This window comes from Nelumbo lutea, chromosome 1, assembly GCF_056320005.1.
Source record: "Nelumbo lutea isolate HS-2025 chromosome 1, American lotus-T2T, whole genome shotgun sequence".
Taxonomy (NCBI): Eukaryota; Viridiplantae; Streptophyta; class Magnoliopsida; order Proteales; family Nelumbonaceae; genus Nelumbo; species Nelumbo lutea.
This window is the reverse complement of record NC_142684.1, coordinates 142,057,026-142,084,975: the sequence shown is the minus strand read 5'-3', so window position 1 is coordinate 142,084,975 and position 27,950 is coordinate 142,057,026. Positions and strand designations below refer to the sequence as shown.

Below are 27,950 nucleotides of genomic sequence, written 5' to 3'. Positions count from 1 at the left end.
CTAGTCATCTTCAACTAGGTCGATGATGGGTGCGTCCTCTTTCCTCCTCGGGGCTATAGGTGCGATGGGACTAGCAATGGGCTCAACGGCTTGGGGATCACTAAGAGATGCCTTTCTCTTTTTCCTCTTCTTCATGTCAGTAAAAAGCTTGGAAACAGGAATATCCGCCATAGTACCTATAGCATAGACATAGACTTAGCAATGAAATCAATGGGAAAGAAAAAGTCCAAGTAGAGACCTACTCGGACTCACCCCTGCATTAACCAACCTATCCTTAGCTAGCAAGTCGTCCATTTCCAACCTGAGCTTCGCCTAGGCACGGACCTGTTCCCTCATGTCCTTGTCTAACTTGACGTTGGGGTCACTAATGGCTGTCCTCCAGTGTGTCGGAAATGGCCACCCCCAGCCATAGTGACAATAAAGTAATGTCTCTTCCAGGCTGAGACTTTATTGGGGAGGCCATGCGGGATCTTGTACCCAGATCGGGGGCTGAGGTAGTAGCTATGGTGTTCGGAAGAAGGAAGGCTGGCAGAGTTTTTCTTAATAGAATAGATTGAGCTAAAGGTGTTCATGGTCAAGGGTTTATTGTAGTGATGGAATAAGGAAATGGTACCTACTATGGAATGAACTGAGTTCGGGTGAAGCTGACCTATGGTTATGTTGAAGAACAGAAGGATTTCCTCAAAAAATGGGTGGAGCGGGAAGAGCAGCCCAGCTATCAACTGCTCCTCAAACACCACGACCTCGTCAGGATCGTGGTCCCAAGGGTATCCCTCCAAAGATATACACTAGCCATGGTCATCGGGGAACTTGTAGTATTTGGCTAGTGTTTGCAATCTCTCCACAGTCATCACGGAAGGACTGAAGTAGTCCGGCCTCGACCTCCAAGATCTACGGGAACTTGAGGCTTCTTTTCCAGAGTCTCCTCGCACCTCGGCTTGGGAATCCACCTCGCTGGGCTCAAAACCTCGTGCCAAGGTGCCCACTTCGGCAGGACTAGATTCTACTACTTGGCCCGAGGAGTCCACCTCAGTTTCACTCGACTCACCACTGGCATCCAACAGGTACCAATGCTAACACTTGACATCGCAATAAAAGGGAAACAAGTTGAAATGAAGGAGGCTTACCTAAATCGAAGAAAGGAGCAGATGGCTTCAAAGAATGAGAATACATGACACCGACCTAGAAGCAGACACACGAGCTCAAAACACGAACGCACAGATCACGACAAAGAAAATGGGGACCCCATGGCCCCTATTTATAGTCACTGTAGTCGGTTTTTGACAAACAAGATCAATGTAATCTGATGGCTCCCATGAAAATCGGTCGCACTCCTATCGAGGCAAAAATCAGTTGAGTACGTGTTTTGCGCGGGGTTGATAAATCCACGTGACGCCCATATGTCCTTGATACATGATCTATGATCTGGTTTCTTGGTCGAATCAGAGTGGATGATGAGAACAAACTGCTGGACCGGCTGAAGCCAAATCCACCTCAGCCCGACGTAAACTCCTCACACCGAGTTGTGACCCACACATGAGGAGTGGGGGGCAATTGATGAAGGGTGATTTGGCTCGACCTGATAAATAGAGGACACGTGGGTGTAGACTACCAACTGGACGATGACTCAACGATATGCCCACCTCAGTAAGGAAAATCACTTCAAAGTCCCAGCCACCTCGGAAAGCATTGAGCTCCGGGGACATCGGATGGTTGAAACTGTTAAATGCAATATGCAGCAAGTTCTAGAAAGTTGCTAATTGTCTCCGAGCTTTTCGGGATCATGACACGGAGCTATAGGCCTTATCTACATCCTATCCAAATAGGATGGACACGATAAGTGCTATTAGTTGGCACGTTATCCCCCTATCGGAGCGGAACAAACTCCCACTTATCCAGCCCGAAGATCTTAGAAAGGCTCCGTGAGGCCTACGACAACTTGACTATATAAGAGCACTCACCCCCTAGCAGAAGGTACGCACAATTATTTGCTCACTGGCACTCTAGTACTCTAGTATTCAGCTCACATCCATAATACAGTATTGACTTAAGCATCAGAGCGATCTCGCCGGGTTAGCCACCCTAGGTTTTCTGATCCTTTATCTTGCAATTAGGTCCAACTCGCCACACAAATAAGGACCAGATCATCTTATAGCTTGGAGCATCCAGATCGCTCATTATCATTTCCCATCTTCAATCTATCAAAAAACCCCACATCTCTCTCTATCTCGTGGTTTCATTCTATGCCACTTCTCTCTCTATCTTTTACTTGCACAAGAACCCTGTACCTGGAGAAAGAATATACTTGTCAACAATTCTACACGGTTTCTCTTTCTTGAGAAACAAACAAAAATAGTTGTGGTAAGATTACAGTCATTGTAGTGTGTATCATTTAGAGTATTTTCATATTGATATCCTATGTCTTTTATGGACCGATAGAATGGATTCTCAGATCTTCGTGAAGACAGCACTATTTGCGTGATTTCTTTCCATGTAGAGCATGTCCATGTTGTTATTCATTAGTCCTTTGCCTGGGAATATTGAAAAATTTTTCTTGGTAATTGTAGTTTATTGTTGTTATTCTTAGGGAGAGGAACTCAGCAGGTACTGATAAAATAAGTTCTTACTTTTGCAGCCTAAGTTGTTCCCTATTTTTCTATTGCTGTTATTATAAAGAGAACCTACAATCCATGTCTACAGAATTGCAACATAGTTTTAATTCTCTTGAGGAGGGGGGCGGGGGGGAGACCATTTGTTCTCTACGATGCCCTGAAATAGAATCCCTATTTGTTTTTCTTTGTAGTTTTTCCTGGAGATTTTTTGGTGTCTCTGTACAGGGAATTTAACATATAAAATCCTTTGACCTTTGAGCCTCCTAAGTTCCAGAAGATAAACTAGAGTTTTTCAGTAGATGACATATAAAAAGGGGTTGGGTCAGGTTTGGGAAAGATGGATTGTTGGGTCTCTGTAAGAGAATTTCTTTCTCATCTTTTAGCTTGGTAGGGAGTTTAATTTTGTAGTTATAAACAGATATGGTGCAAATTGGGTGGACCGGTCCAAGTTTAAGGCTAACTCAATGTTAGTAACCCCACCATTGCCCAGCTCATGCCTGAGGCAATGCTAGACAATCTAAGCCCATCCCAAACTAAATTTTGGCAAAATTCCTGTTGTCTCTGTCTCTATGTGCTATGTGTAATACATCTTTTCTGCTTTCAATCAAATTTATTTTGTTTATTATCAAAAAAGAATCATGTGTCCTCTTATTCAATATGAACTTTTTCAGAAGTCTTTGAGTCATTGATAAGGGGGTCCCTATGGCTGTTTTGAACTCTTATAATTTGACTACTATAAGAATGCCAATGCAGCCTGGCAAATTGTCTTTCATTCCACAGTGTGGGGCTTTTTCTTATCTTTCTTATTGAATTACAAAAGGTCATATCTTCCTTATGATAAAAATTAAATCATGGCTTCCTTGTTCAACTCATGCAGTTTTCTTGAATTTGTATTGTGCATGTTATGGATTGGGTGACTTTTGTCTTGTGTGCTTTCTGAATTGTAAACAATGGTGGGGTGGGGTGGGGGGGAAGTAGTTACCCTGACTTTGGTAAAGATAGACACAGGTACATGGGGAGTGAGTGGACTTACCGATGTTTAGCCAAATCAGTAACATAACCCTTGAAGTACTGAATGAAAATCATTCTTAGGGTGGTGCATGAAGAGGATGAGTATACCCCTACTTTTAGCCAAAATGGTAGTGTGATCCTTAAATTGAATGAAAGTAATAAGAAGGAAAGGAGGGATAACTCTAAATTTTAATGGGAGTGTGTTAGCAATCCAGGAGCAGCTGGTATAGGAGGTATAGTAAGGGACAGAAGGTGTATTTCTATTTGGACTTTTAGTGGTCCAATAGTTGTCGCAGACTCCACCAAAGCGGAAGTGTTGGTGGCTCTCATGGGTACCAGAATAGTTAGAACCTTGGGCTGCAAAATTTAGCCATTGCAGGGGATTCCACAAATACCATGAAATGGCTAAGAGACAAAGTGGGTGGTCGGTGGAGATTGAGTCATTTTTTGACAAAGAGCTAGAAGCTCATTGAAATTACTGCTAAATGCAAATATGACTTGAGATTCCAAGGGGTTTAAACTTTGTTGCAGATGGTTTAGCTAAAATGGGTGCCTATTTGGATGTCTTATATAGAAATGGTTTGATTGTAAGTCCCTGTAATTTCCCCTTTGTATCTAATGTACTTTCACTTTTACTAAAAAATCTGTTACCTTTCCTCAAAAAGAAAAAGGTAATTAGATTTTTTCCACAGAGACTGCTATCTTTTCAGCTTTCCCATATTTTTCTTATTATTTATTGTGGTATTTTTGTTTTAGCTTTTATATCTGGTCCTCGTTAATTTGTTGGATGCATAAAATGGCTTCACTATTATGTATGATATGGCACTAGGGAGAATGAACATTTGCTTGCTATTTTTCACACGTTCTGACACTGAACATGATTAGTTTTTAAATGGATTTATGCAATTATCCTAATGTTTATTACTTTATTAGATGAAAAACAAAAATGGATCAAAGCTTACAAACTAGATGGTTGTGAATTTTGTGGTAGAATAAGCAGAAACTATTAACTTTTAATAGAGTTTTCTCCACTAGTTAGTTTCTCATTTATTGTTTCTATTTCCTTTCTGATTTGAACGCAGTTCATTATTCCACTGTAGTTGGGTGGTAAAGGAGTCTCTAATTGCTGTTATTAACATTCATGTAGGTATAAGCGCAGATAGTTACTAAGTTTTCATCTTAAGACTTTGGGCTGTTAAACTCCTCTAATAAAGGAAAAGTAAGCAAAGTTTTTTTTAAAAAAAGCTAAGTTAAAACAGAAAAGGAATTCATTCTAACTAAGCACCTCAAATAGTCTGTTCAATTAAACATCAATCTCTCCTTAATATATGAAATGGAGTAAAGTAATTCCCCTTCTTTAGCATCAAGTATGCTTGGTCAATGGCCAGAGTATGTAAAAGTAAAACCCTGGATGGGTTGAGGACTGAGGAGGTGGCTCCATACACAGTTACTTTGTAACAGAGTAGTCAGGTCTCGGGTGGTGAGTGGACTGACGCTTTGACGGGGATTGGGATGTTGGAGGAGGATGGTCCCGGAACTGCTTGTGTTCTAGGTCTGTGGCTTTCCAACGCAAAAACATGCATGTGATGTAGTCCTGCTCTTGCAGATTGAATAGCCATGACGTGGTCTGGTTCAATGTATTCAAAACATTACCACAATTTCTGTGGTTTCCTAGGCTCGGTAAGGTGAGAGTTTTGATGTTGTAGACTTGTAGTGTTAATCCTCAAAATTTACATTTTCGGCATCAGTTGTGGATGCTTGGTAGCATCAGCATGGATCCAAACTCCAAACCCAACACATTTGATATATGGAATGGATACCGAAATAAAGGCATTCAAGTGTCTACTCATTTGAATGGAACATGGAATCAAAGTTGCACCTTTGGTAGGACATCTCCAGCCCAACTTCATGATTCTAAGGAGAGCTCCCTTCTAATTAATATCCTACCAAATACAATAGTCTATTGTATTTTCACCTTTGGAATCGCTACTCTCTTGTTTAGATACCGAGAGAGGCTACACAAGATGGGGGTAGCGCGTGAAGGGATAGGATATCCATCACATGGACGCCCAAAGATTGTGAAATAAGGGGGCGAATTTCAAAAATGTTTCTTTCCCTTCAATTAGGAATCAAATTTCCTATTTAGAAAATCATATTTTCAAGGATCATTCTTGAACCATAAACTGAACCAGATCTGAACCAAAAGGAGTAGGGAGGATTATACCTGATACGAAGAAGTAATATCTCCCAATGGAGGTGTTCACGCCCAAGGAAGGATCCAAAATATGATCCCACTGAAGATGGCGTAGTGCAGGGTGGAGCAGAATCAACAGTGTTTTTCCAAAAGAACTTGACCCTTCGCAAGAATCAACTGGATGGCTTGTGAATACAACTCCAACCAATCTTTTTCTCCAAAAGATTGGTACCAAGATCAAATATTGATTTCTCCCAAGAACTGGAGATCGAACTACTGGAGGCGGCGGCTACAGGAAGGACGCGGCAAGAGAGTATTTGTAGGGGGCAGAATTCTCTCTTGTTGTAATCTTAGCTCTGAAGACAAGAGTGTGCAGCTTGCATGTCTAAAGGTTGCCGCCCCCCCTCCTCCTTTTATAATCTCAAAGGGATCAACTCCTAATCCCATTACGAGTTGCTAACCCAAATCATATTTGGATTAGAAGTCCCTTTAAGTGATAAGGGATAACCCTTATCTTATCTGCAGATTAGATCAACCATCTCCTAATCTAATTAGGAGGCTTCCAGATCTAAATTTTATTTATATCTTGGACTCTCTAAGTGGATAGGATCTGGGCCCAATCCTATCAACTAATCCATCTCAGAATTCGCCCCTTTAAGTAACTAATCAAATTAACCCAGTTCGAAATGGGCTTAAGGCCCATTTAAGGTTATGTATTCACTTAGCCTTCTAAACTGCTGCCCAATTGGGCTTCCTTGTATGGCGTGGGACCCAAACATTGATCTACACATCAGCCACATGGGTTCGGCGCAACCTTTGTTACAAGGCCTGGTCGAATACACTGTTATGAACAGTGCACCCCCTAAAAACCATCTCATGGTCTCTATGGGCCCAACACTTACCCTAAGTGGTCCCTGGACCAAGCCACTTTGTAACACCCAGGGACTGTGGGCAGATTCAAGATTAGCCCATCAGGTATTATCCTCAATTGTCTTACACTTAACCTCTCAGCCCATAATGATCGTACATTGCCCGACAAGGGAGGACCTCTCCCTCGGCTGCAAGGAACAGTGTTGCACTCTCTCTTCTATGGATCCCGGGAATTAAAACCTTTTTTCAAATCATTTAAAATATATATACTTTTATATCTCATATAAAATATATTTTGCAAACTAAATCTCAACGATTGAAATCGGCTACCGACAGTCTTGGTTTCCATTAGTGAGAGTGCATCCCCGATCATTACCTTTGTCCGACAAAGGGGCTGATCCTGTCATTATGATCACCCACTCAGATGAATTCTCAGACTGTCCAAACATACTCAGGTTTTGACTCCCGCTAAGGATCTCACTGATTGGTATATCAAAGAAGCCTAATCCGACACCTAGTGCAGTATCATAATCGAGTCTAGGGGTCGAGTGTAACTTTATAGTTTTGCCCATCAATCTCCAAGGTCCAGGGCAGTACTGGAAATTTGGTCCAGTTCAAAGATTCAATTAATCCAACACTGTAAGTGCCTAAGGTATCACCCCGGCAGCTGAGACAGGCCACTCCAACCGACTTGGTGGCACCACAGTGTCAGCCTTGTCAGGATAGGTCTCCCTAGAACGACCCACTGGCTGTGAACATTCAAAACGAACACGAGTCTCATTAAGTATCCAGTTTAAGGGTATTATATAGAAACATACCAAGGGAACATGAATCAAATATGCACTTTTATTCATTTACAATAAACTCATAAAGTACATCATCTTGATTGAAGCTAAGGGCATACAAAACTATTTAACAGCGCGTCCCCACAAATCCTTCAAACTTAAAGAATGGTAGGATCCATCTAATGGACGCCATAAAGGTTGCGGAATGGGTGGGCGAATTTCAAAAATTTTCCTACCTTTTCCCAACTGGGAATCGTATTCCCTAAATTCAGAATACAATATTCAATGATCCTACTTGAACCATAATTGAACCAGATCTGAACCAAAAGGAAAATGGAGGATTATACCTGATCCGGAGAAGTAGTATCTCCCAAAGTTGGTGTTCACGCCCAAAGAAGACACCAAGATCCACTCCTGCTGAAGATGACACAGTTGTAGGTGGAACGAAACCAGTAGAGTGCGTCCCACACACTGGATCCTTTTCAAGAACCCTCTGGAAACTCTGAGCGCCAAATCTTTTACAGTCCTTTTTCAAGACTGATGTCAAGAAACAATTTCTTGATCTCTTTCTTCTTCAAAGATCGAATCTTGTAAGGAAGAATGGCGGCGGTTGGAGGAGAACTCCTGGGATGAAGATGGCTGAATTGCTTCTCTTCTCTCTGGAGTGTGAATGAGATCCAAATCCTAACTCAAAGGATTTTTTTTTTTCTTTTTCACCCTAGGTTCGAAATTTGATTTCTTTCTCTTAGGGTTTCTCCTCTTTTTCTTCTTGATTAAGAAACCTCCTAATTAGGAGTTATCTCAATCCAAATCAGTATTTGGATAGGGGATGATCTTAATCCTATCTGCAGATTAAGTTAGCTTACTCCTAATCTTATCAGGAATTTACCAGATTCAAATATGATTTGAATTTGGTCTCCCAAAGTGGATAAGGTTAAAGGCCCAATCCTTTTGCTAACATTAATCTCAGATCTGCCACATAGATGGGTGATCATATCAGCCCAGCTCGAAATGGGCTTTTGGCCCATTAAGTGTTCAGTGCTTAACTAGTTTCCAATCTACTGCTCAGTTGGGATTCTTTGTATGGTGTGGGACCCAAGCATTGATCTACACACCAGCCACATGGGTTCGGTGCAGCCTTTATTACAAGGCCCAACCGAATTCACTGAAAAGCTCAGTGAACCCCTGGGCCCATCACATGGACCCTATAGGCCCAACACTTACATTAAGTGGTCCCTAGGCCAAGCCTGGGCCAAGCCATCTTATAAAAACCTAGGGACTGTGGGCAGGTGCAAGATTAACCCATCAGGTACTATCCTAAATGGTCTTACACTTAACCTCTCAGCCCTTAATGATCAAGCATTGCCCGACAAGAGAGGACCTCTCCCTCGGCTGCAAGGAACAATGCCGCACTCTCCACTCACATGGATCCTGGGAATTAAAACCATTTGCAAACATTTTGAAACCATACAACATATATATATATATATATATATATATATATATATATATATATATATTTATGTATATGTATATATTAATTTTGCAAAACAAAATTCCAACGATTGAAATCAACTGCCGGCTGTTTGGTTTCCATCAGAGAGAGTGCATTCCCGATCATTACCTTTGTCCAACAAAGGGGTTGATCCTGTCACTATGATCACCTACTCAGATAAATTCTTAGACTGTCCCAACATACCCAAGTTTTGATCCCCACTAAGGACCTCACTGATTGGCATATCAAAGACAGTCCGATCCGACACCTAGTGAAGTGTCATAATCGAGTCTAAGGGTCAGGTGTAACTTTCAAATTTTTCCCATCTGTCTCTAAGGTCCAGGGCAATACTGAAAATCTGGTCCAGTTCAAGGATTCGAGTAATCCCATACTGAATGTGCCTTGGGTCTTACCCTAGTGGCTGAGACAGGCCATCCCAACACTTGGTGGCACACCAATTGGCTGTAAACATTTAAAAATAACACGAGTCTCTATAAGTGTCCAGTTTTAGGGTCTTACACAGAATTATACCAAACAACATGAATCAAACATGCACTTTATTTATTTACACTAAATAACAAAAGTACATCAAATCGGATTGAAGCTAAGGACATACAAAACTGTCTAACACAAACATGGTGCTGTACACATAAGAGACCCACTTGAATACATCTTGACACTTGAGATTCAACACACAAATCCTTCAAACATGGATCCATTATTTCTAACACCTTGCCCTCTTTCCAGAGTATCCATGCATGGGACAATAATGCCCAATTCATTTGGTTTATCATTAATTCATCAGTTGTATTTGGTACCATTTTTGTTTCTACCTCAAACCTTTTGGCTGATATCAATACAATTAATTGGCATACAACTCAAATTATTTGAGGCTGTTTATAATTGAATTATAAATCTCGTATGTGTGGAGTGCTTAATTGTAAAGACAACAAATTGATGTTTGAGACAGAAACAACAACAATATATTGGTACCAAAAACAAATTTCAATCAAACCCAAATGATGTACTTACATGGCCTAGAAGGCTATGGCAATGATCTAGATGGTAAAACCCTCTGTTATTTGGTAGTTCCCACTACTCTCTTTGTTTTTTCCTGAGTTTGATCTCCCATGAAAGTCCTTGCTACGCCAAAGTCAGAAATTTTGGGATTCATCTCATTAACATCATACCAAAAATAAATCTATCCAAGCTTTTGTTGGACATGTACTCATGGACCAACATTCTTTCATCATCATGAATGCAGCAACCAAAAGCCTAACAAGATTCCTGTGCTGAAGCTTGGAAATCAAAATAACCTCATTTTTGAGCACCCTGAATTCTTCGAAAGCCTCTTTACTGCTATTTCTTGTCCTGATGATAGCTGGCCCTAGTGAACGTATAACATGTAAAATAATACGTACATTCTCAGTAACGTTATGAGTCGTTTCTTTTCTTATGTTGATAATTAAAGTTGAGAGTTTGTTAAACCAATTTTACCTTGTAAACTGGACGAAACCCACCCTCTCCAATCTTATTTGCAAAAGAAATGTTGTTGGTAGCTGATACAATGGTAACCAAATCAAACAAAGGTAATTCCAGGTCTTTCTCTTTTGTTTGCTTGGCCTGACAAACAAAGCATTATACAAACAGGTAAATAAAGGTTATATTCTTTGACCCATCTATCCTTTGTCAATAAGGTTCGATTATGATATGGAAAAGATATGATATCGAAATTCAATAATTAGGCCTCCCAAGAAAAGAAGCCGGTTCTAATTGTAGAACCAACCAACAGGCTGGCATGGCAGATTGTTATGGTCTGTAGACTTATTCACGGGCCAGGTTTTGGGCCTGGCTTTGCACTGTATTGGGTTCGGGCTATGAGCCGGGGATGTGAGTGTTCACAACGATGATGGGGCAACGGGGCCTGACATTACCCTAAAAATGCAGAGAATAGGATTTGGCCGGTTATGAACTCATATCCTATCCTGTTTCAGTCTTTCAGAGATTACATTGTCGTCCCACAGAGTTCGCCACACAACACATCCAGATGTGCATGTGGGGCACCTGTGGGGCGCGCTGTGTAGGGTGCAGATATGAATTCCACGTTTCGGCCCCGTTGCCGTTGAGCAGGACAGAAGGAATTAGCAAAGTAGCACGGGATAATGTCAATAGTGGTCGCGGAACGAACGAATCGTTGATTTTACCTTCTCTTTTTCTCCTCTTCATTATAATAATGCAGCTGATAGAAGCCAAGAGAAGCATCCCAGAAACCACAGATACTATGGAAATCACAAGAACTCTGTTTTTCTTCTTAGTTGGCTCTTCACATCCATAACATTGAATTAGTCAATTCTATATATAACAAAAAGAACATGTCAGGCAATAATTTCTTTTTTCTTTTTCCTTTTTCTGTTCATCCAAGAGAATGTGATTGACTAAGGCTGTTTTTGGTTTGAAAGAAATGTAGGAATTTCCCTTCTTTTTCCCTACCTTTTCTTTCGAACAGAACACATCCTAAATGATTTGTATTCCTTCTCGGAGAAAGTTTACAGCTATACCCAATATAAGAAGCTAGTAGCTATCAAGTGTTGCAGTGAAGAGTTCATCCAGTGGCTAAGTGATCCAAACCATTGAAGGACCATAACATACCCCAAGTAATGGAGCAGCCGCAGACTCATTCTATGTAGGGACTATAGGGAGAGAATGGTAAGCAGAACAAGGCCGGACGAGGAGTTAAAACAGTAGATGTATAGTAATAAAGCACAAGATATTCATACATACCTACATCAGAGAAGCTGCCACTCGCACATAGAGTTCTTGCTCACCATCTCCTTTTCCTTATATCATATCTATCAAACCGAGCCAAGCCAAGCCGGGTTGGGTCAGGGTGTGGGTGTGTGTATGTGTATGTGCGATGCACTGAATCATTTTGTTTTATTCGAATTACACCTTTCAATTTTAAAACGTGTCTCTTCAAATTCAAATTTAATTTTAAAAAAAAAAATCGTTTTCTTTTTCGTCTCTTCTTCCTCTTTTTGCATTGTTCTGAAGAGGCTCCTGTCTGAAAGGACACATCTGTATCCACTCGGGTCTGAGAGCACTCTATAAGAAGAGTGTTGGCCGACCCAATCTTTACACATACACCATTTTTCGACAGGCTTTTCTCTGAGAAATCTGAGCATCAATCTTCAGTGGCTTGTGGGCTGTTTTATCTTGGCGACCGGTTTGCAATCACTCGTCTACACCGTAAGGGGCAAATATTTAATGAGAGTGACCAAGTGGCATGACTCAACACTTCATCTTCCTGCAATTCCCAGTTTTGAGTTCCTGCAACAACTTCACACCACCACAACTTCGGTTTGGAAAGCGATTACCAATAAGTTCTATTCTGCCTCTCTATTTACTATTTTTACAATATTCTTAAAACCGTATGTATGGAACCTATCTCTGCTAACCCCTTCATGAGGAACCGGATACTGTCAATAGTTCATGATTTCTCTAAGCTTGAACCCTTCAATAGAACCAATTACAAGCATTGGAGACAACGCTTATTGTTTGCCTTAGAACAGTTAGGGGTAACTTTCGCTTTGATTGAACCGAACCCATTAAATATAGAGGAACCAACCTGTTCTGTTGTTGCAAAACATTGGACTATAGCCGATCACCTTTACACCAACCATATTTTAAACTGCTTGTCCAATGAACTATACAATGTTTATTCTTCCTATAATTATGCCTATGAAATTTGGAATGCATTAGACACTAAGTATGCTCTAAAAATGCCGGAAATAAGAAATATGTAATTGCCAACTTCTTGCACTTCACTATGAAAGAAGACATAGATGTATCTACTCAAATAGATGAGTTCCAGGTTCTTGTGGGGGAACTAGCAAAGGAAAGCATGGTACTGCCAGACGAATTCATTGTCAGTTCTCTCATAGAGAAACTGCCACATAAATGAAATGATTTCAAGACCAATATGAAACACAAAAGGGCACTACTTTGGACCAAGTAGTGATCCGAGCTAAGATAGAAGAAAAGAACAGAAAGAAAAATGAGGACCAACTTTCTAAAACCAATCTGGTGGAGGAAAAAACTACAAAATTCAAAAAGAACTTGAATGTGAAAAATGATCAGAAATTCAAAAAACAACAAAAGGAAACTAATATGTATGTGGGAAACCCAAACATTGCAAGAAGGATTGCCAGTACCAAAAGGACTCTGAGAAACCAAAAGTCAATTTGACTAAGGATGTTATCGCAGTAGTGGTAACTGAGGTAAACTTAGTTGATAAGATGAAGGAGTGGGCATTCGACATTGGTAATACCAAGCACATCTGTGGAGACCGCAATTCCTTCTATGAGTATACAACTTTGTCTAAAGGAGAGCAAGTCTTCATGGGAAACTCACAAACTTCGAAAGTCATCGACAAAGGAAAGGTGCTCCTGAATTTGACTTCAGAAAAAATCCTTAAGTTGAATGATGTACTGCATGTGCCAGAGATCCAACGGAACTTGGTATCGGGAGCACTCCTCAACAAAGTAAGACTGAAACTCACATTTGAAGTAGACAAGGCTGTGTTGACTAAAAATAATGTATTTATTGGAAAATGGTACAATGTTGGTGGATTATTTGTAATAAATACCCCTGATATTATTATGAATAAAATTGCTTCTTCTTCTGCTTATATTATTGAATCTTTTGATATTTGGCATGCTAGACTGGACATCGTAGTGCTCCTTAATGTTTATGTAAATTAGGAGTTTTGAATGTTCCTATTAACTTTACAAATGAAAAATGCCAAGTATGTATAGGAGCAAAATTTACTAAAAACCTCATAAAAGTGTATAAAGAGAAACTAAATTGTTACAACTTATACACAGTGATCTAGGAGACTTAAATGTCATGAAGCTAGAGGAGGAAAAAGATACTATATAACCTTTACAGATGACTTCTCTAGATATAGCAAAGGTAGTTCTACTTACATAAAAAAATGAGACTGATCAAGTTTTCATAAACTACAAACTGAGTATGATAGACAAACCATTAGAAAATTCTTTGAAGAAAATGGAATTGTACATGAAACAATAGCTCCTTATCAACCTGAATCTAATGGAGTTGCAGAAAGACTTAAAAAAACATTAAAGGAAATGATGAATGCAATGATAATGAGTTCAGGTGAACCTCTGAATTTGTGGGGAGAAGCAATCCTAATGGCTTGTCACTTATATAATAGAATACCACCTAAGAAGAAAGGGTGGATTCCCTTTGAACTTTAGTATAATAGAAAACCTAGTTTGAACTTTCTAAAAGTTTGGGGCTGCCTAGCAAATGTTGGAATACCTAAACCTAAAAGAAAAAAATTAGGACCGAAAACCTGTGATTATATGTTCATTGGCTATGCACATAATAGTGCAGTTTATTAGTTCCTTGTAATTAAAACAATCGAAAATGTTGTAAAAAATAACACAATAATCGAGTACCGAGATGCGAAGTTCTTTGATCACATCTTCCCTTGGAAAAAAGAAACATCAAATAGGAAACCTTCCCAAAACCAAGTTAAACACCAAGAACTAGTGAATGCTCAAGAAACTAGTACTTCACTTAGGCAAGACCCAGACTTAAGGAGAAGTAAAAGACAAAGAAGAGAAACAAACTTGGGTGACGGAATGTTCACATTTTTGGTGGACAAGGACCCAATAATCTATTAGGAAGCTATAACTTCACCCGATGTAGTAGTTTGGAAAGAAGCCCTAAAAAGTGAAATAGACTCCTTAGTCACTAATCACACTTGGAAACTTGTAGATCTCCCACATAAAACTAAGGCACTAGATTGTAAGTAGATTTTTAAGAAAAAAACTAATACTAGATGGCACAATAGATAAATTAAAGGTTGGGTTAGTAGCTAAGGGGTTTAAACAAAAGAAAGATGTAGACTTCTTTGACACCTACTCCTTCAAGATTAACAACAATTAGGGTTTTGTTTGCTATAACACCCATTTACAAACTGGTAGTTCACCAAATGGATATGAAAACGACTTTCTTAAATGGGAAAGTAGAGGAAGAAATTTACATTAAGCAACCTGCCGGCTTCATAATGCAAGGATAAGAAAATAAAGTATGTAAACTAATTAAGTCTTTGTATGACTTAAAACAAGTTCCCAAACAATGGCATGAAAAATTTGATAATGTGTTAGTAACTAATGGATATAGCAGAAATGATTCTGATAGATGTGTCTATAACTAATTTGAAAATAATACAGGGGTCATGATTTGTCTATATGTTGATGATATGCTAATAATGGGAACTAGTCTAGAGTTAGTAAAAGAAACAAAACGATTTCTAATGTCCAAATTTGATACCGAGAACTTGGGTGAGACTGATGTAATCTTGGGGATTAAAATTCATAAAGAACAAGGGAACTTTATTCTCTTCCAATCACATTATGTAGAGAGTATTCTTAGGAAATTTGGACATTATGATTGTAAATCGGTTAAAACACCTATTGAATGTAGTATTCACTTAAAAAACATGTAGGAGAACTTGTTTCACAAAAAGAGTATACAAGTATAATTGGAGTTGTATCTTATTTAATGAATTGTATAAGACCAAGCATAGCTATAGTTATGGGAAAATTAAGTCAGCATACTCATAATCCCAAAAATGAACATTGGTAAGCTTTATTAAGATTATTAAAATATTAAAAAGGAACTATAAACTTTGGTTTATATTACTCAGGTTTTCCTCTTGTTTTAGAAGGATTCATTGAGGCAGAGTGGCTAAGGATTGGTGGGGTCTAAGGTAGAGTAGATAAGGAACTTGCTGGCAGATATACCACTTTGGCCGCGGCTGGTTCCGTGCATATCTCTCCATTGTGATAGACAAGTAGCAATAGCTAGAGCCAAGAACTAGACGTACAACGATAAAAGAAGGCACATCCACTTACAGCATAATTTGGTAAGACAATACCTCAGTGAAGGTACAATGGCTCTAGATTTTGTAAGGTCTAAAAAGAACTTTGCAAATTCGTTAACCAAACCACCAACTTCTAAGGTGGTTTATGAGGCATCAGTAGGAATGGGGTTGAAGCCCATTACAAAGTCATTAGTGATGGACACCCAATCTATGTAAAAGGAGATCACTAGAATTAGGTTGAATGGGTAAAAACGAGTCGTTAGATGACTTGGGAAAGCACTATCATTTGTGTCCCTTTTTAGATGCCGAGGTAAGATAGTGCTCACTGCAAATTGAGGAGGTTGAGCATAAGTCTCTTAATCAGTTAGGAATCATGTGAACAATGCACACTAATAACTGACCTAAGTGAGTGTGAAGTGTGACCGCTTCTAAGAGAGATCTAGGGCTGACTCTCGAAAACACTCATGATTCCAAGAGGGGAACAAGGCCGAAATGTTCTAAAACAAAAGAACCACTAAAGAACTAGTGAGTTGAGTTGGTTGGCCGGTTAGCTAGTTACGATAAAGAGGAAAGGTTGAAGGAGTCTGACTTCACCCGTACTTTATAACATAGCCTGTTATACCTAAGTGTAGATTGAAGTTCAAAAGACATTACCATGAATAATTTTCTCACTATGATGCTCAGATTGTTCGACCTTCTTGTAATTTTGAATCTTGTGGGAGATTGTTGGAGGGAGATTTAAATTTATAAGAATCTCTCTCCTCCCTCTCTTGTTTTTGTTCTTTCCTCCCTTGAATGACTCCTTGTCCCATATTGCTTGGGAAAGGAATGGGAGTGGAGTATATTTGTAGTTTTGCTCCCTTTATGGGTAGGAACCCATAGGAGGAGAGGACTATAGATATTCCATGCATGTGAGGGGGGGGGGGGTTGGGGGTGCTTTTCACAAGTGCGCGCCAAGCCGGACCGAGTCGTGGGCACGGGTATGTGTACGTCAACACGGGATGTAGTGAATCATTTTGTTTTATCCAAATTACACATTTTTAATTTTAAAATGTGTCTCTTCAAATTCAAATTTAATTTTCAAAAAAAAATTGTTTTCTTTTTCGTGTCTCTTCTTCATCTTTGTGCCTCTTTGAACAAATGCACTATTCTAAAGAGGCTCCTGTCTGAAAGGACACATCTGTGTCCATTCGGGTTTGAAAGCACTCTATAAAAAGAGTGTTGGCCGACCCAATCTTTACGCACACACACCATTTTTCAACAAGCTTTTTTCTGAGAAATCTGAGCATCAATATTCAGTGGTTCGTGGAGGTCTGGTAAAAGAGTGCATGCCTACCAATGGCCTGTGAGCTGTTTTATCTTGGAGACCAGTTTTCGATCACCTGGTTGCACCTTAGAGGGGAAATACGGTTTTAAGGAGAGTGACCAAGTGGCATGACTCAGCCTTTCATCTTCTTGCAATTCCTAGTTTCAAGTTCCTACAACAACTTCACACCACTACAACTTTGGTTTGGAAAGCGATTACCAATAAATTACATTCTACCTCTCTATTTACTATTTTTACAACATACTTTCATATGTAAAGGACACTTCATCTGAATTTGATATAAATCTGGGTTTGTAAGCTACACTATCCTTGAGGGCCATGCTGACACTAAATTTATCCCCAAACCATGCCCCAATTCGGTATTGTTTAACCAATCCTTTCAGAAGTACCCCTTGAGGAAGTCCTCGAGGCTCTATGGTGTAAATGAAATTTCCTAGAGAAGGGTCATCATCATTCTTCCAATATGTCAAACACCGATAGAGACCGGTTTTCATGTTCCATCACAACTTCATTCCCGGTAACAAAGTATCAGATAAATGATCAAAGTTCTGCCATAGGTAGCCATGTGGACTAAAATCGCTTCCAAGTTCCATCCCTGATAACGAGATTTCCAGAATCCAATAGCTTTGTAACTAGATTCTTGGCTCGTGTGGAAGAATTCGAAGACCAGAAAATGCTCCTTGTTTGATTGATGAGGATAAGATTCTCATTGTCGGTGATCATTAGAACTCTGGATGAATCTGTAAGAGGATTCTCTCTGTTTGCAACCCAAACATATGTTCGCACTGAGATATTCTTGTACCATATCCCCACATATCTGCCCTTAGATTTATCAGGACTGAAGAATACTAGTTCAAAGATTTGTCTAGAGGAAACTTGCGTCTGCCCTCACAGATAGATTGAGTTTGAGTAATGGCATCAGCTGCAATGGAGACATCAATAAATACTGAAATTATGAAGTAGAAAATCAATGAGTAAAATCTATCCACTGGTCTTTTTTGAGCCTTCTCCATCTCCTACCCCTCGCAGCTCTCAAGTCAGTCAAGTTGAAATTTTGATATTGTTGGAATTTAAAGAGAATTTTCGACTGATATATGGTGACTCAGTTGGTAGGATATTTGACTTGATAGAATAGAGACCTGGATCGAATCCTGTGCTACCAGGGTTTGGATGGGTTTAGGGAGGAGGAATAACTACCCCGGTTGTGTAGCACCATCATCCATGAAGCAAAAAGAAGCTATGGTCAGTGTGAACGACAAGGCTTTTTTTTTTGACAAAATTACATTCTTTTTTCAATTTGGTACGTAAATTTGATCACATACTAGGGGATGTTTGGAACCATGGTCGTTTTTCAAAAAAATGGTACAACGTCGGATCCACATAGGTGTTTCAATAAATTCCCATGTATCTCATTGTTTGGTTCAACCGATTATTAAAAAATTGGGTATGCCTTGAAAACCAGGACCCCATTGATGCATGAAATACCAAATTTGGCGTTTCATGCATCGGTGAACTGTTTCCCCAATGGTTGACTGATGTGTATCCTATGTGATGTTTACCTGTCAGCACATACATAAAAAACGGTGATGAAAATCACCTTACCAAACAGCATAGTGTTGTTCACTGCTTATATGACAGAAGCATTTTTTTGTAAAAAATGGGTTTTGGAAACATCGACATTTTTTCTTAAAAATCAGTCCAAAAAACGCCCACACTTCCAAACACCATATTTATAAAAAATGAGAGATAATTCTGCCCCAAAAGGCCAGAAGTCTTCAACTACATTGTATGACGATGTCTTCTATACCCACAGTCAATGTTTATAAAAGTCAAACAAATGGGATGGCAGTAAAGAGAATAACAAAACTGTTCGGTGGTTGGGTCCATTCGAAATGATGCAATGTCATAAGGAAAACAAGAGATAAAAGTAACTAAGGATAACAGAAATCTAGACCAACAAACCCATGACCAAGTCCGACACGTCCAGGTGTCTCCAATAATAAATGATGCAAGTGGTAGTAATACTGGTCTTTTAGAAGGGTGCTTGTAGAGGTGCTCCTATTGCTTCCTGCAATTCCTCTCAATTTTCAATAGAATGGTATATTCGATAGTTGAATTTGTTGCTTATCTTGTCTCTGAGTTCATAGCTCACTTGTCAACTTCGTCCGTCTTTTAAATTACAAGATGGGTAAGTTTGATGTTAAGCCAGAAAGTCCCATTGCCTTGGAAGCTTGTAAGCCAATTATAAAACAGAATCCATGTGCAAAATCAACTGTAGGAACCGTGTCTAATACCGTAAAGCATAAAAAATAAAATAAAATAAAATGTATGAACAATGTCTAATACCATAAGACATACAAATAAAAATAAAAATCAACTATAAGAACCATCTCAATTTTCTTCTTTTCTTTTATATTTTTATTTTCTCAACTTGCACAATGACTGTTGAAATGGAAGGGCAGAGCTCTCTTGGATTACACATGCCAGTTTTAGTTTTCTTTCTATATCGATATGACCCAGTTACCTAATTCACTTCCCAATACGATTAGGTTTCCTATATTAAAGATTAAGCTGAATGATCAATCGCCTCCTTGGTAGTTCTCAATAAAAGCATTGATCAAAGCATTGATCCTAGACAGACAATACAACACCTCATTTAATCAGAGAAGTAGTGAATAGAACTCAAAAACTTTTTTCATACAATAAGAATAAGGGAAAATTTTTTATTAGTATCCTATATTGAATTGTCATGTCTTAAAGTTAAAGGACTAAAGTGGCAAGGAAAAATCCTCATTTTGGGAATTTTAGTGCCTCATTTGGATGAAACAAGGTTGAAAACCTGAAAGGTATACTACCACGGGTGCTATCTGGCCCATTTACTTAAGGTCCATAGAAATGGCATTGTTCATTATTTAATAAATTTTCTTTTATTTTTTTACGTTTACTAGTAGAGGAGCACTTGCATTTGCACGTGCATATCTTAGTTGAAAATATTTTGTGATATCCAAATTTATTTGGGTGCCTTTTGCATTATATCTGACTGGTTTGTATGTTGGTACTTTCGATAAGGCTATGTTTGGTTTGAAGGAAAAGGTAGGGAAAGGAAGGTGATGGAGAGAGATTTGGCCCGACCCCTTGGCCATGCGATATGTGGAAGCAATCGAGAGTGACCTGACAGAAGCGTCAGCTCGGCACGGCAGCGGGCCTACAACCTGTGCTCCGAGGAAAGGGGTCCCGAGCTCCCCCAAAGAAGGAACCCACGACCCAAGCTCCCCAAGGAAGAACCCGAGCTCTCCCTTAGAGGTCCTGAGCCTTATAAGGAGCGAAAGGGGCAAAAACCCGAGCTGACCCACCCCGGGGCAGTTCGGGCCGCACTTCTATCCGAACTCAAGACTTCACCTCGCACACCACTTCGACTCCAAGTCGCCTGACTGAACAACCGTACCTGACGCCCAGGAAGCCCGTACACGGAGGCGGCGCGCTTGACTAATTAGGCGTCCAACACATGACAGCCGCCCTCCAACGGCCACCTGCCACCGCCATCTCAGACGTGGTAGTGACGACCCTGACAAGGACAGTGGCGATTATGACACCCGAACTGGCAACTAGCAGAGGTTATGACACCTAAACTGGCAACTGGCAAAGGTTATGTCACCCGAACTGGCAACTAGCAGAGGTTATGACACCTAAATTGGCAACTGGCAAAGGTTATGTCACCCGAACTGGCAACTGACAGAGGTTATGATACCCGAACTAGCGTCTAGCAGGGATGATGATACCCAATCTGGCGGAGGTGATGATGCCCGATCTGGCAGAGGTATGGGAGTGAGTGTACAGGGTGATTATAAAAGGCACCCATCTCCCAAAGAATGAGGTATGTGATTTTTATGCTTTCTGGTCTTGAAGTCCCTCATTTCCCTTGCCTTCTCAAGAGCACTAACTTGAGCTTCGGAGTGTTCCAATCGGGTTTCTCCCCGAAAGTCTCCAATTTCTTCCTTGTTTCAGGCATCTTCAGCTCTGTCAAAGGCAAGGTGACCGGCAGCTAGGACCGACCGGATTGCGTATCATCATTTGGCACTGTCTGTGGGAATACTTCAAAAAGCCTCCCCTAACATTTAACTATCTCTCTCTCTCTCAAAGAAACCTTAGCTTCCATGGCTTCCTCCAGCAGCAACAGGCACAACGCCAACTTGAATGTTGTAGGGGAACACCCTCAGCCCGCCACTGTATGTATCGGACAGTTCATCGTCCCCCTCTCGACGGACGGAATCCCTAGCCTTAATGCACCGAGTGTGGTGGCACCTGTGAATGTTCCCCTTCCCCCCCATTGAGACAACTTTCGCCAAACCAACTGTTGCCCCTCTAGCGACCAGCCAGAACCAACTTGATGACTTTCTACAGTGCATGCGGGCAACGCAAGCCCAAATGCAGCAGTTCTAGCAACATCAGCTCCATCAGCAGCAAGTACTACACCACATTTCCCAGCATCGCTACCAACAGCAGTTCCCCCAACTGCCTCTGAACCAACCATAGCTCCCACCTCGGCACCCCACTCTAAAGCCGGTCAAGCCCTCCCCACAAGGTGAGTGCCTTCACTGAGGGGAAGCCTCCTAACTTTAGAATCCCTCCAGGAGCCAGGCCTAATCCCTAGGCAGGAGGGGAAGACTAACTACCCCCACCTCGCAGCTTGCCGTGGATCAGGAACCTCCCTACCGATCAAGTTAGCACCTCGGCACTCTAAGTTTGAGCTCCCACTCACAGAGAACCAATTCGGCGTCCTGACCGCAGACTATCAACAATCTGGACCGATTGAACTCGGCAACACCAAGACAAGTAGCGCCAATACTAGGCCTTCTAAGGAGCAGCGAAGACGCCGACGAAGTCGCCGAACTACCACCTGCATCCTGCTCGAGCTCCGAGGTAAAGAAGAAACAAGCTCGAACGACGTAAAAGTTGCCCCTATTCTTTCAGTTCCTTCCCCCCTATCATCAGAACTCCTTGCGGTTCCCATGCCCAAAGATTTCAAACTCCCTCCCTTAGACAAGTATGATGGGTCATTTGACCCCAATGACCACGTCGATGCTTTCCAGTCCCAAATGCACCTGGCGAGGGTTAGCGAGTCCTGCATGTGTGTGGCCTTCACTACCACCTTCAGGGGAGTGGCCCACACCTAGTACAGAAACCTGGCCCCCAGGTCAATAAGAAGCTGGACCCATTTCATGCAAGTCTTCACTGCGCACTTCGCTATTAGCAAGCGGTGCCCCCGAACCGAAGAGAGCCTCCTCGGAGTAGTCCAGAGGGAAGGAGATTCCATCCGGGGCTATATCATGGTTCAATGACGTGTGCTTGCAGATACCGTGCCTAGACCCCATGGTATAGTTCACGGCAGTCAAGAGGGGTGTGACACACAAGGAGCTCAGGTGGCACATGGTAGTTAACCAGCCCGCAACTATAGCTGAATTCCTCAAGCTCACAGGAAAAATCATAAGAACAGAGGAGGAGATCAACCAACGGACTGAAAGCGGGATCGAAAAAAGGAAGAGGGAAGGCGAACCTTCCAACCCAGATGACAGGAGGAAGAAAGACCCAACTCAGGGGACGAAGCCAAACCTGCCGTTTTGAGCTCCCATAGCAAGTCGGACGGACTACACGCCCTTAAACGCGAAGCGGGCCGAGATCTTAATGACAAGCAAAGACGCCCCGTATGTGAAATGGCCACCTCGTCTGAAGGGAAACCCGAACGAGAGGAATAAAAACTTGTACTGCAGTTTCCATAGAGAGCACGGTCATAGCACCGAACATTGTAATAATCTCCGCGACGAGATAGATGAACTTATCTGTCGTGGGTACATAAGAAATTTTGTATAGCATAATAATAATAACAATAATAGTAATAAGACAGGTCGGCAGGGAGATCATAGCAAAGATGCTCCTGAGTCCAGTAGCCGGCCAGCCGAACCGCAGAAACAGCCCTCGGAGGAAAGACCAGTTCGGGGAACAATCCACGTGATTGTTGGAGGATTGATTGTAGCGGGATGCACCTCGGCAGCAGCTCGGGCATCAACCCGGGAAGCCGCTAGAGAAGAACAAAATCCCCCAAAGCAGCCTAGGATGGAAGACCCCATATTCTTCACCGAAGAAGATGCGCACAGGGTCCACTACCCCACGACGACACACTTGTCATAAAGGTGAAGATCAATGACTTTGAAGTTTGGTGTGTACTCGTTGACTTTGGCAGTTCGGCAGACATCCTTTTTAAAGCGGCCTTCGACAAACTCCAGTTCCGAGAGAGTGATTTGAAGCCCGCGAACACCCCGTTTGTTGGCTTCAGTGGAGAGGAGGTCAAACCCCTGGGAAAGGTCACTGTACCTGTGGAAGCCGGCATGTGGCCTAGCACGGTAAGACTCAGGCGCGACTTCTTAGTGGTTGCAACCCCCTCCCCCTACAATGCCATAGTAGGTCGGCCGATCACCCATGCTTTAAAGGCCGTGGTGTCCACTTACTATTTAGCTATGAAATTCCCCATGGACTTCGGCATTGGGGTAGTGCGGGGTGACCAGCTCGGGTCCCGCAAGTGCTACGTCGCCGCCCTCAAGGGAAAGGCCAAGGTAACCAGCGACCCCGAACTGGAGCGACCAGTGGAACAGAACGAGGAGTGAGCTGCACCCACGGAGGAAACTGTTCCCATCCCTGTCTCGGCAGAGCATCCAGTCAGATCGCTTCAGGTCGGTGCTTCCCTAGAGGAGCCCTTAAGATCCAAACTAGTACGCTTCTTACTCAGTAACTTAGATGTTTTTGCTTGGTCCTTGGCAGAAATGCCTGGCATAGACCCTAAGCTCATAACTCATAAGCTCAATACTAACCCTGTAATTAGACCCATTAGATAGAAGAAATGCAACTTAGTCCTAGAACGTTGGAGGGTGGTCGATGAGGAGGTCGAGAAGCTCTTCGCAGCAAACTTCATAAGGGAAGTTCATTACCCAATCTGGGTAGCCAACCCCGTTCTGGTAAAAAAGGCAAACAGCAAGTGGTGCATATGATTCGACTACACCGACCTAAACCGAGCTTGCCCGAAAGATTGCTTCCCCCTCCCCAGGATTGACCGCCTAGTAGATGCGACCTCGAGATACGAGTTGCTAAGCTTCCTGGATGCCTACTCAGGCTACAACCAAATCAGGATGGACCCAGTCGACGAGGAAAAAACCGCCTTCGTAACTGAGTTCGGCCTGTAATGCTCAAGGTTATGCCCTTCGGACTGAAAAACGCTGGGGCAACCTTTCAAAGGCTTGTGAATAAGCTGTTTCAACCCTTAATTGGCACCAAGATAGAATGTTATGTAGACGACATGGTCGTCAAGACACAGTTTTCGCATAAATTGATATAAGATTTGCGTTCTGTCTTTCAAATTCTGCGTCAATTTAACATGAAACTAAACCCAAATAAGTGTATCTTTGGTGTCACCTCAGGTAAGTTCATAGGGTATATCATCAACCGACACGGTATTGAGGCCAACCCGGGCAAGATAAAAGCCATCCTACGTATGAGACCACCTTGAAAAGTGAAAGAGATTCAGAGGTTAAATGGTAGAATAGCCGCTCTGAGTCGTTTCATGTCTAAGTCGGCAAACCGTTGCCTGCCCTTCTTCAAGGCAATAAAAGGCAAAGGGTTCGAGTGGAACCCAAAATGCCAGCTCACATTTGACGAGCTCAAGAAATACCTCGCCAGTATCCCAGTGTTGACCTGGCCCGAAGAGGGCGATGTTTTAGAACTGTACCTCTCGGCAAGCAACGAAGTGGTCAGTTCGGTACTGATAAAGGAAGCAGATTAGGTCCAACGACCTATCTACTATGTTAGTAAAATATTGCAGGGAGCAGAAACAAGATATCCAGAGATAGAAAAGCTAGCCTATGCGCTGGTCATTGCGGCCTGCAAACTCCGTCCGTATTTCCAAGCCCATACCATCATCGTCCTCACTGACAAACCCTTGATGCAAGTATTACTTAGGCCCGAGGTCTGTAGTCGATTGACGAAGTGGGCCATCGAACTCAGTGAGTACGACCTCCAGTACAAGCCACAAACCGCTATCAAAGCTCAAGACTTGGCAGATTTTGTTGCAGAATGCATGTTCAGCTCCGAGGTCCTCAGCCCGGTTGAGCATGAGGCTCCCAGTTCGGGTGAGCTCGGTGCTCCCAGGCCAGTTGAGTCTGAGCCCCGTAAGGTCGCACCCAGTTCGGCATCTCTCCTGGTTAGGCCGAGCGTGAACTAGGATGAAGAGCCTTGGATCCTTCACGTAGATGGCTCCTCAAATCAATAGGGCAGCGGAGCCAGTGTAGTTCTCCACGGTCCGAGTGGCACGAAACTAGAGTACGCGCTACACTTCAAGTTCGTGGCATCCAACAATGAGGCAGAATACGAGACATTAATAGCCAGGCTAGCCCTGGCGCAAGAGGTAAAGGCAAAACACATAGTTATCTACAGCGATTCCCAGCTCGTGGTAAACCAAGTTACAGGGGAAGAGGCTCTGCTTAGCTTCCAGTCACACTTCATCAAGCAAATCTCATGGTCAAAGAACGCTGAGGCCGACACCCTGTCCTGCCTAGCCAGCACTAGTGACAACACCATGAGAACTGTGTACATAAAGGACTTACCTCGGCCTAGCATTCTCCGGGGGGCAGAGGAGGTCGCTCCTATCGCCCAAGCAGAACCGAGCTAGATTGATCCACTCGCGAGCTTCCTGCTACATGGAACCCTCCCCGCAGACCGCAATGCCACCAAGAGGGTAGAGTGCCAGGCAGCTAAGTACGTCATGATAGACGGACGGCTGTACCGAAGATCCTATATGCTCCCCTACCTGTGTTGCTTGCGACCTCCCAAAGCCGAGCTCGTACTCCACGACATTCATGAAGGCCTATGTGGCAAACACCTGGAGGGCAGGGCCGTCGCCCAGAAAGCACTATGACAGGGGTACTATTGGCCAACAATGAAAGAAGACGCTGTCGGGCTAGTCAGGAAGTGCGAGAAGTGTCAAAAGCACGCCAATATTCACCACCAGCCCGTTGCCGACCACAAGTACCTCACCAGCCCGTAGCCCTTTGCACAATGGGGTATCTACCTACTCGGATCATTCCTGCCAGCAACAGGAGGAAGGAAGTTCCTAGTAGTGGCAGTAGACTACTTCACCAAGTGGGTTGAAGTTGAAACTCTCGTAACCATCACATCTCGAAACGTCCAGAACTTTTTCTAGAAGAACATTGTGTGTTGCTTTAGGCTACATCGGGTGCTGATCTCCGACAATGGCAAGCAGTTTGAGGACATCAAATTCCAAGAGTGGTGCCAAGACATGGGGATCTGGCAAAACTTCACGTCGGTTGCGCACCCACAAGCAAACGGGCAGGTAGAAGTCACGAATAGAGCTATCCTCCACAGACTGAAAGCCAGGCTAGACCGAGCTAAGGGGTTATGGGCAGACGAGCTGCCTAGTGCCCTATGGGCATACCAAACTACAGAAAAGACCGCCACCGTAGAAACTCCCTTCAACCTCACCTATGGCACGAAGGCAGTCATCCCAGCCGAAATCGAAATCCCCTCACTTTGGTTGGAAGCATACAATGACAATACTAATAACGACGAGCTACGTACCAACCTCGACCTACTTAACGAGGTGAGGGACCTCACATACATCAGGACTGCGGCGTACCAGCAAAGGGTAGCTCGGTACTATAACGTTGGCAACCTGGTTCTCCGCAAGGTCATGGTACCTGAGCCCGGTGTTGACAAACTCGGGCCGAACTAGGAAGGACCCTACCGAGTAAAGAGAGTACTCGGGGGAGCATACTAGCTCGAGACCCTAGAGGGTAAACAGATACCCCAGGCATGGAACATCGTCAACTTAAGATGATTTTACCTATAAATTATCAAACTAAGCAGGCCATGAGCCACTATTAGAGCCTAAGGGCCAGAATGCCGAGCTAACAAGGACCTTGGCACTGTAAGGGCCAGAATGTCAAGCTAACAAAGACCTCGGCAGCGCAAGAGCCAGAATGTTGAGCTAAAGATGACCTCGGCCCCTCATCAACGAAGCAAGCTACACGAGTATGGATCCCGAGGTGCATAGCCCAGAGTCCACTATGTTAACTCACCTCGGTGCCTAAGTCTAGCAGTTCGGCAACATAGTCAGCTTGGCAAAAAAGAAAAGAAAATAATTGCCCAACACTTTGCCAAAAAAGGGGAACTATTCATTGCAAAATAATCTTGTTTACATTTCATCCAAAAAAAAAAACACAAACGAGCTCAGCCCGAAGGTACATCTTCCTCGCCTTTAGAAGGGACTTCAACAATGCCCAAAGGTCCCACTTCGTCTTCGGAATCCGTGTAATCATCAGCTGCAGCAGCCATTTCCAGAGTGATGTGCGAAGTGATTATGGCACTAATGTCGAGCTCAGGGTACATGTTCCTTATCATCCATCAGCTCAACTTGAAACCCCTTCTGTACGAGCCCACCATCATGTCATCAAAACGCGGCGAAGCGATGTAATCCTTGATGGCTTTCACCTTTGCCTCCTCGACGGCCTGAGAGAAGATCTCAGTCTTCTCCCTGATATCATCCTAAAGGAACTCAACCTGATGCTTCAGGTCCAACTTCAGGTTTGCCATGTGTCTCACCACCATTCCTAAGGCCTCTTTGTCCCTCTGAGACCTCGTCAGCTCGACTCGCACAACACGGGAAGCTACTTCGGCAGC

At 42.5% G+C, this 27,950-nt stretch overlaps 1 pseudogene; it reads right to left on the bottom strand.

Moving 5' to 3' along the window:
• Nucleotides 1-27,659, bottom strand: LOC148878016 (G-type lectin S-receptor-like serine/threonine-protein kinase At4g27290; annotated as a pseudogene).
• Between the last annotated feature and the right edge of the window lie 291 nt (nt 27,660-27,950).